Genomic DNA, 10482 nt, shown 5'->3' on the forward strand with positions numbered 1-10482 from the left:
ATAGAGCGATGAGAGACGAGAGAAGAAATCGAGAGACGAGGATTAAATGAACTTGAAATAACGTACGCAATATCTTAGGGATGAGATATCAATACTAGATGCCTATAGATATAGATAGCTGATAGTATACCGATAATAGATAACTATATATATTAAATAGATATATATAATATAATAAATAATATCTTATATTAGAGTATAATATGAATAATGACTATACTATAAGGATATGAGAGATAGAGAGATAAGTATATATAAGTATACCTATATAATAATATATAATAATACTATAGATATAAGATGATATAGAATATCGATAGAGAAAAATGCGGATAAAAAGAGATGTATAGAATATAGAGATATATATATATAGAGGATAGATAGAAATATAGAGATATAGAATAATGAGAGAGATAGATATAACTATAAGAATACGTAGATATAAATATTATAATATAGCTATGACTAGAGTAATAAAGTTTAATATATATTATCTTATAATACTATACATATATATAGAGGTAACGACTAGAGCTACTGTATGAGACGTATTATATAGATATGTATAAACTATAGTGATATAATATCAGCCAGAAATAATATAGCTAGAAGATATAAATATATATATAGAGATATGAATATATATATAATAGAACTAAATAGAATAGATCTTATATATAATATATGATAGGATATATATAATATATTAATAATTAAGATGTAGCTATATTATATAACTAATTTAATATAGCTACGAGATCTATAGATAAGAAGTATACGATAATATATAATATAGTATAGAGATATAGAAGAATATAGACTATATATCTCAGGAACTAGTCGATATAGACTATATTCTATAATATATATATATAATAATATATAATATATAGATCATAGAGATATAAATATCTATATAACTTATATATAATGAATATAATATATAATACTCCTATATATCATAACTTATATATTATATAATAGATATATATAGATAATATTCATATATATAATAGAATATTATAATATATATATTGATAAATATAATATTATTATATATAGTGTCGTCTATATAAGGTTTTATATAATTATATATATATACGGTATATAGTTTGAATATATAATATATATATATATATATATATAGTGATATCTATAGATATATACTCTATATATGTATGTAAGTATATGATGTATGAATATGTAATATATCCATATATATTATAATATATAACTATATATATGATATATAGAAGATACTATATGATAGATAGTATATCTATATTTATATGTAATCATGGTAAAGAATTATATATATATATAATGTACACCCGCGCGCAGAGGGTGCGCACAGACTCTATATATTATATCTTTAGATATATAGTCATGATCATAGATATGTGATGGTAACGTTATCATTATTAGTAGATATATAGAGACTATACGTGAATACAGTGTTAAATGATTATAAACTATATATAAATCTTAACTAATAATATATATATATTAACTATAATATTCGTATGTAGTATATAGTATCTTATATATAATATATAAACGTACATCCTATATATATATCTAGCCTATATATCTATATACATATGATATAATATAGATATATAATATCTATATTAATACTATATAACCCTCACTGGTTCCCATGTTGTGTACTACATGAAATTGAAATATAATTGACTAACCTATTAAAGGTGAGTGCACATAGTATGTACAGAACTACAGTCACCACATTTAATATCCTTGCAAACACCAAATAAGCACTGCTGCCCACGAGGTCACGTAAACCACCTCCTAGCCTAGAAGCCTTGACCTAAAAATATCACCCGCGAATAGATGGACTGCAACACACCAGCACTCAAGCAGATGCCAGGCAGGGCAACGTGCAGAGACTACGGGCCCGCGCCCACACAAAAGTGAAGAGGGACAATATGCACAGCCACCCAGCTGGAAACAGAGTGCAAGATGATCAACATGCAACGTGAGACATAGAGCAGTGCAACCGGCTCCAAGAGGTATGGGCATGTTTGTAGGGATTTCTTCATCTGTCTGTAGGGTTGGTAGTATTGTTATTGCTATCATCTTTATCATTAGCCTCATCCATAGCCATTTGCTCATTATCAGTTATTATTTAGTAAGAATTATCATTTGTGGTTCTTGATTTATTTTATTATTAATTATTAATTATTTGTCCATAATTAGTTAATCAATTGACTGATTCATGATCGTCTGATCATCACGTTCGTTATGTCCTGTCCCGTCCACAGTCATGCATGTCATCATCACCTTTTAAAATAGTAACCCAACCACCATGGATTATGTTTTGCCCTCTTGTAGTTTTTTGTGAATTTTGTTACATGCAGATGGTTCCACATGGTGCTCAGCTGGCAAGGAGTCTATCAGTAGACCCTAGTGATTGATCCTGAGATAGGCAGGACTAATGACTAAACCCCTTGGTGATTAAGGATTGTAGAGTCATCTATGTGTAAAACAATAAATAAATTTATATTACAGTTTGCATGGCATGTATTCTTGCCATCTGTGCCGATTGAGTTAAGATTTTTCAAAGAAAGTGGTATAGATCCGGGTTTTTGAAATGATATTCCCTTTCTTTGATGATGATAAGAGCATAGGACAGCAAAATTTTTTTAGTGATGAATCTTTTTCCTTTACATGCAGGAAATCACAAGTCTTCGCCAGAAAGCACTGTACCTTGAAAGAGTGATGGAAGAAAAGACATCACAGGTGATTTTGAAAAGATTGCGTTGAATATTTGTTGAACTGCTGTTTAGGTATCATGAAATTGATGTTTTTCAGACTTCATGTATGGTATACTTTGATATTACATGCTGTTCATTAACCCTGTACTATAGGATGGTTGAAGCATCTTATTATGGTCTCTAATGCTCTGTGTATTCTGTGAAGGTTGACCTTGCACAGTCCTATACACAAGATTTGGAAAAACAACTTGCTGTTGCCCAGCACAAGCTCAGAGATTCAGGCGCAAGTCAGTTTGAGACAGAGGCACTAAAACTGCAGCTTGACCAGGCTAAGTCAAAAATTAGAGTAAGTGCTTTGTTTTATTATATATATATATTTTATTTTTTGTACTGGCATTTGTTTTATGGGCTGAAATATTGTACTTCTACAATACAAATTTAGCAAGCATACATCATAATCAATAAAGCATAAAAAGGAGTCAGTTTTATAAATGTTGTTACATATAAAAAACAGGTTTTAGCTTTTTATTTGTTAATTAAATATGGTTAAAAACAAGTAGAATTTTTCACCAGAAACTGGAAATGCACCAGGAAGAACTTGAGAGTTTGCAGAGCAAATCTGAGGTATTTGAAACAACAGTGCGCAAGCTTCCTGCCCTGGAAAAAGAAATTGCCAAATTGAAAGAAGAAAACAAGTTCTTGAGGTCTGCATCACTTGTTTGTTTTAAATGTAGTATTGTCTTGTGAACATAAGAAATAGATTATGTAGTTGGTTGAATAATAACCATACTAAGGAAATGTGCCTTGGGCCATATTTAGATCATAATGTAAACAAGAGATTTAGTTTAGACACAAATGCATTTAGTATGCAATAGTTTCTTTATATTTTGGCATTAATCTAAAAAAAGAAAAATCGTACAACAGGGGAGGACTGCAATGAACACTCAGCTTCTTGAGGAAAGGCTGACAAATGCCCAGCATCAAGTGCAGTTGCTCGAAAATCGCTGTCAAGACAGTGCTTTGATGCAAGCCAAGGCAGACTCCTACAAGGCAAGTTAATCTACACTTTAATCCGTTTCAGTTTATGTAAGGTTATGGATATAATTTTTTTTATTTATAGGAATTAGGAAATAATAAAGTGTAAATTCATTGTGTGTATTATATAACCTATTTTCTTTCCTTTTAATAATTGTGATATTTTTTTATGATAACCTATTTTCTTTCCTTAAGAAATTTATTTATTTGTGCAGTCAATTAGGATTTGACAAAAAACATACAAAGAAAATAGGTCAGAAATTTTTAAATGAAGATTTTTTTTTTTTAAGTATTATTTCCGTAAAAACTTATGTGTCTCAGAATCTTCCTCTAGTGGAAATAACTTTGTAACCCATAATAGCATTTAGTTAGTTCTCTCTATATCGCAAAAAATTACTGAAATGTGCCTCTTTTCCTTAATCAAACTATATAACTCCTAAATCATCTTACAGGATGCACTGCAGCAATATGAAAAAGTTGTCAGTGAAGAGCTTGGCTTAGCTCAAGCAACTGCCTATGACTTACAAAACAGTTGATGAAACTGAAGGGCAAGGAGACCAAACGATAGCAGAGGGCATTGCAGAACTACGTGCAAGGTAACAATATAATTATCATTGAATTGGGGGTATCAGTATATGTGGATGTATCATTTTATTTAGATGTATCAGAATATGTCAGATATTTATTATTGTGCTCATTGTAATGAAAAATGTATATTCAACAGCCCAAAAATCATTGGAAAGTAGCAGAGGTCAGAAAGTGTTCAGCTGTTAAGCCCCAAAGCAAAAATGGAGAAACAACAGAGAAATACTCAACAGAATGCCCAGCTTATTAAAAGATTACAAAGAAAGCTTATGCTTGTAACAAAGGTAATGTGAGTTATGTTTTTGATGAAAGGAAAAATATCATTTTAATGGTTCTCGTTGCAGGTTCCATGTTTTGCTAACTATAGTTATTTTGTGATTTTTTTTTTTTTTTCTATAGTTTAATCCACAAATGCTCATCACCAAGGAGTAAAATTAGTAGGCCTCAAATGACAGTATTATTATTATAATGTTATTAAAATCCTAAGAACATTAAAAAAATAAAAGAAAATGTATCCCAAAAATCAGGTAGACAGATAAAGTAGATATGATAATAATTAACTTCTTGGTGAGGAAGTAGTCTAGAGCCAGTACTTTTTTGTGCATTTAAAATTCAATTTATAAACTAAAATTATACTTGATTTGGCATGTATGTTTGGACCAGTAACCAGTGGATTGAAATTCGGCCTTTAAACGCTTGAAGAAACAAAAGGTTGGGCCTGCTGTCATGTCATGGAAAATAATCAGTGATAAAGGTTTATGCCTCATTATGTTATGAGTTGTGCCCCAAATTTCTGAGATGTGTGCCAACTGCAAACTGGACATTTGTCTTGTTGAATGCATGCACTATTGAATGCCTGTCCTTGCCCAACATTACCCAAAATTTAATTGTTGTTTTTAGTAATGTCTTTATTCTGATTAGTCCCCCACCCCCCCAACCAAAAAAAAAAAAAAAACATAAGTATGAAATAATAAATCCAGAGGGTGCTGATGGCCCAATATCCCAAAATATGGAGGCAGAATACAGAAAATATAAAGGGGTCTCTTGGACTAGTAGCCCCTCTAAGCTAGTACTCCAGTTTAAAAGTAGGAGGTCACCAAGGACATTCGGGAGCAATCTGGCATCTACCTGACTGACAGATTGGGAAACTCCAGTTTATCACTGAGGTGCTAAATAGATGTTGTCGTACTTGAGATTAAAAGCAAGTAACCATTTACTATGCATGGGTATTGGCCTAGGTACACCTGGATTTCTTGTGATGTTTGCATTACTCTTCTAGAATTCACCGTCAGCTCTCAACCTGTCGTATCTCTGTAATTTCCATTAGGAAAAGAGTGTATTATTGTACTCAGTTAATTTTCATTAGAAAAAAGAGTGTTATGATTTACTCAAATTGCTGTAATCCCAAACAGGAACGAGATAGCTTGAAGAGCATCTTACTTCTTATGATCTGAGGTGACTATCAACTACTCACAGTGAGCCAGCAAAGAATTGTGAAGTTAGAGTCACAGTTAGAATCTTACAAGGAGGAGCTGCAACGACTGAGAAAGAGTTAGATGCATTCAATAAGGAGTCTGAGGAAGAGAAGGATATTCCCCAGGTAAAAGATATTGTTGTAAAAAGATATATTTCTTGTCATTGTGTTTCTAATAATTTACCTAAGGAAACATTAAAGAGAATAATAGACATGTTCTGGTAGATGTGCTTAAGTATTTGATATAATGTTCCTGTGATTATGTTATGCTAAGGTTTGAAAAGTTTAAGTTTATAATATGTATACTAACACTTTACTTTTAATATAAAGAGAAGGATGATATAGAGAAAATTTCCACCTTGAGAGAAAGTGATTGAACTTGAAAAAGATATTGCCAAGTTAACTCAAGAAAAAGAGACCTTGGAACTGAGACTTGAAAGCGAGCATTGAAGGGAGACTATGACCCCACCAAGACGAAGGTATACACTTGAGTAAGTCTTTGGCCTCTTTGTTGTTTTGCATCCTGAATATATATGAATGAATTTATGATTAAGGTAATTTTCTTGTTATACATTATACGTTCAGTGTTTGTGCTCTCTGGCATGTTTTTATTTGATCAAATACGGATTTCTAAGGGAAATAGGCTGTTGATAGATTTTAAACATATTATTGTAGCTTCAGTAAAAATGAGAGAATATATATGGGTTTACAATATTATCAGAAGTATTTTCATTCACAAAGTCAAAGGAATGAGGCATAATAAATGATGCATTAGTGAATAAATGTATATGGATATGAGAAGATATTTTCGTATAAGGTTTAAGGTAATCTAAGTGCAAAGAGTTGATGCTCCAGTTAAAAAAGGGCATAATTATTTTTTTTTCTGTAGGAATAATCCCTTTGCCAAAGCTGTGGAGAATCGTGCCACAGAAATTGAGCGGTTACAGACAGAAAATGATGCTCTTCGTGAGAGGGTCCGGCTCTTGGAAGAGGGAGAAATGCATGACATAACCCAGAAGGTTGGGATGAAAGTGAACACTGATGGTCCATCTTCAAAAGAAATTACAGGTATGGAAAATTGAGGTGTTTTTGTTTCTCTTTTGGTATCCTAAAAGTGAAGGTGCTGATTTATCTGCTTGAATGGTTATAGTGAAGAAATAAATAAGCATTTTTTATGGGTATAAACAGAGAGAGTGAGGGGAAGGGTGGGGGGGGGGTTGGAGTGGGGAGAACAGGGAAAGCAGGAGAGTGAGGAGATGGGGAGAGATAGAGATGCTAATGCTCTAAAACGTATATCTGATACATCATTTTGACTCTGCTACAGAACTTCAAGAGAAAATCACATCTATGGAGATGCGCAATAAACGGCTCATGGAGGCTTTCAAGAAAAAATCTCAAGCGATACGTGAGGTGATGTATCGACTCACTGGTTACAGAGTGGATGCTTGCTCTGATAATCAGTATAAACTAATTAGTATGTATGCAGAATCTCAAGCAGACTATCTCTTGTTTGAGGTGAGTAAAGTTGTGTTGTGTTGTGATTAGGCCCAAATGCTTGGTATTCAAGGATGTCTCACATATGTGAAAAAAAAGTAGTTGTTCTTGTATGTAGATACTGAATACTTTAATCCAATCACAATGGGATCTCTTAGAGCCACCCAGCATATGTGCGGAAAAGATGGAAGCATGAGAAACATTTATTTACCCCACATTTTATAACCTTGGCTGCAGCATAAATGATAGTTTAGGTAATGAGGCTAAAAAAAGGCTTTATGCCTTGTTTGTATGGTCTGTTTCTCCTCAGTGACTGCAGCCAGGTCCAAACAGGCAAACAAATATTAATGCCACAACTTAGAGCAGGCTTGACCACACATAATCTGATAGGTCATTCTAGCCAAGAATGATTGGCTGTCGTCCTGGAGTGGGCAGGTTAAAGTGTTAACTTTGAAATGTACATACTTCACAGATAAAATCTCTCTATTTCAGCAAACAAAAAAATAACGAATTGCAGCTTCTTGAGACTGAGTTTTCAAGCACACTGGAAGACATGATTGATGCTTACCTTCGCCATGAGAACTGCTATCCAGCATTCCTTTCTGCCATCACGTTGGACCTCTTCAACAGACAAACCATGGATCCCCTCCTGCATCTTCAGTGAAGTAGAGGAGGATGAAGAAGAGGAGGAAGAGGAAGAAGAAGAGGAAGAGGAAGAGGAGGGTGAAGAGGAGGAGATGATCATGACCAGCATATGGGAGAACCAGGACAAGATAATAATGATGATGACTTGATAATACTAGACTAGTGTATATGTTGTTTATAAGATGAGATATCTAACATATTCTTGAAAGCTGTTATTATTCAGCAAAATAATACATAAAGTTCTGTAAATATATTTTCTTTTTTTGTGTTTTAAATGTCTAAATACAATACAGTGAATACATCTCAAAAGTGGTCAGTGTTATATCATTATTAGATATTATGATGAACTTGCGGTACTAGTTTATACCTATGTGACTTCCATATTTTTGTTAAGGCATCTGAAATGAGATTGGGTTTTCTTGAAATTTGCAGATGAAAGGTCTAAAGGTGCAGTTGAAAAGAAATTTTGAGTGCTGATAGTGATACTCCCATCATTCTTAGGTGAAATAAGGCATTTGGTACCAGTAATAAGTACAATATCATCAGCATGCTGTTTTATGCAAATTGTTTGTATATAAAATTGTGATTTTAAATCATGATGATGAGTCTTGACTGTTTAATTTAAATCTTTATTTAGAAATGAGCCAGGATTTCCCATCTTGCAGAAAGTCTACACAATATGTGGATGAATGAAAGTTTGAGATTATTGGGAAAAAACAAACAAACTTTCAGATCAGTCAAATGCTTAAAATGCCTTTCAACTAAATATGAGAGCAGTAAATGTTATTTAATACCATTATAATATTTATTCCTAGCAAGGTATAGGAAATTTGTTTATTTTTATAACAGTATGTTCATAAGAGTCAAGTTTTTTTCAAAACATGGATCATATTTTGTTCCAAAGTGAAGTTATGTACATATACTTTTAGGTAAGAACCATTCAGTGGAACAGATACCAGTACTCTAACAACACTTGATGAGGAACTGTTTTCTAAGATTTGTATATTTCCTTAATTGTAAGATAATAAAAAATGAAGTATTGACTACCCTGTAGTTTATTAATATGTCCTTTGTAAAATAACCTATGACTGGGGAAGGCAAGATTTTTAATTGTAGATGTTTCACAGAAAAGATTTTGCTGCAGACTTCTTCTTCTTTTGACGGTAGGTTCATGTCTGAGCCGCCGTAGTCACAGCATGATACTTAATTGTAGTTTTCATGTTGTGACGCATCTTGGAGTGAGTACGTGGTAGGGCACCCAGTATCCTTCCACGGAAGCGGTGTTACCTTTTTTTTTTAGTAATCATTCCTCTATTTTCCGGGCTTGGGACCAGCACTGACTTGGGCTGGGTTGGCACCCAGTGCTAGGTGCATTCGACTTAGTCAAGTGTATTCTTTTACTGATAAGAATGTCATTTCATTTATAAGAATATTAGTCAGCATATAGTATATTTATGATTTGCGCACATCTGAGTTCAACCTACATATCATTGCTCAGCTGATACTGTTTCCCGCACTTCATGCCTGCTGTTGCACTGGGGGCTTAGGAGACTGGCCAATGCTGGGAACACCCGCCTAGGGGTTAAGCCTCAACTGAACTCATAATTCTGCATGGTATTTCCTTCCCTTTTGTTCCCTCTTCTCCAACCCCTCGACTATCCACTTCTAATTGACAGGTATTGAAAGGATAAAGGTTACTTGTGCAGTCATGAACAGCCTAGGGAGCTGAGGCACAGTGATCCCATTTAGTTGTCTAGCCACTTCCCCTCAAGAGATCCCCGAGGGTGACGTTCTCTCTCTAACATATCTAGGCGTTACCATGGTCATAATGAAAAGGGGACTTGAGGCTTGCCCTTAGATAGACAATGATTTCCATTCTCCGGTTCTTGACCCCAGGCTCTCCACAATACTGCCAAGATTCTTTGGTAGACAGACCTCCTCTCATGTTACATTGGAGAGACCCCTCATCAATGTCAGAAGTGGTGTTTAGGTCACCCTGCTAAACACTGCCATTCTATAGCCAATGCCCTATGCCCAACCTGGTCATAACTGATCAGACCATTGGCACGCGGTGTGCCAATTGTGGCGTCTCCCATAATGCATATACGCTGCCTACCTACAAGTTTAAGTCTGGATTAGCAACTCTCAGATTCAGACTTGACCTCACTCTATATGAGGCCAGACTTGAAAGCATGTTGACAAGGTTTTTCTCTTCCTACTCCAGTAATATTGTTTGCTCTGCCCCTCCCCCTTCCTCGCAAGATGTTTCTACCATCCCCTGTACCTATTCCTCCTCACATCTCACATTCCCACTTTTACCCCCTATTTCTCTCAGTCTAATTCTTCTGAGATTCTAATCCAGACACTCCAATCTCTACGGCTGCCCCGACACCCACCCCTTTTCTCTACTCGTGCTACTCACAGCAAAAAAAACCATTTTTAAATTAATTTCCACCCTTCCCCCTTTTCCCCAAAAACCCCCCCCCTAAAAACCCCTCTTACCCTACCTCTTCC

At 34.2% G+C, this 10482-nt stretch overlaps 1 pseudogene; it reads left to right on the forward strand.

Moving 5' to 3' along the window:
* The first annotated feature begins 1660 nt into the window (after window positions 1-1660).
* Window positions 1661-7988, forward strand: LOC119569239 (annotated as a pseudogene).
* The last annotated feature ends 2494 nt before the right edge of the window (window positions 7989-10482 follow it).

Source organism: Penaeus monodon, unplaced genomic scaffold (genome assembly GCF_015228065.2).
Source record: "Penaeus monodon isolate SGIC_2016 unplaced genomic scaffold, NSTDA_Pmon_1 PmonScaffold_136, whole genome shotgun sequence".
In the NCBI taxonomy this organism is placed as follows: domain Eukaryota; kingdom Metazoa; phylum Arthropoda; class Malacostraca; order Decapoda; family Penaeidae; genus Penaeus; species Penaeus monodon.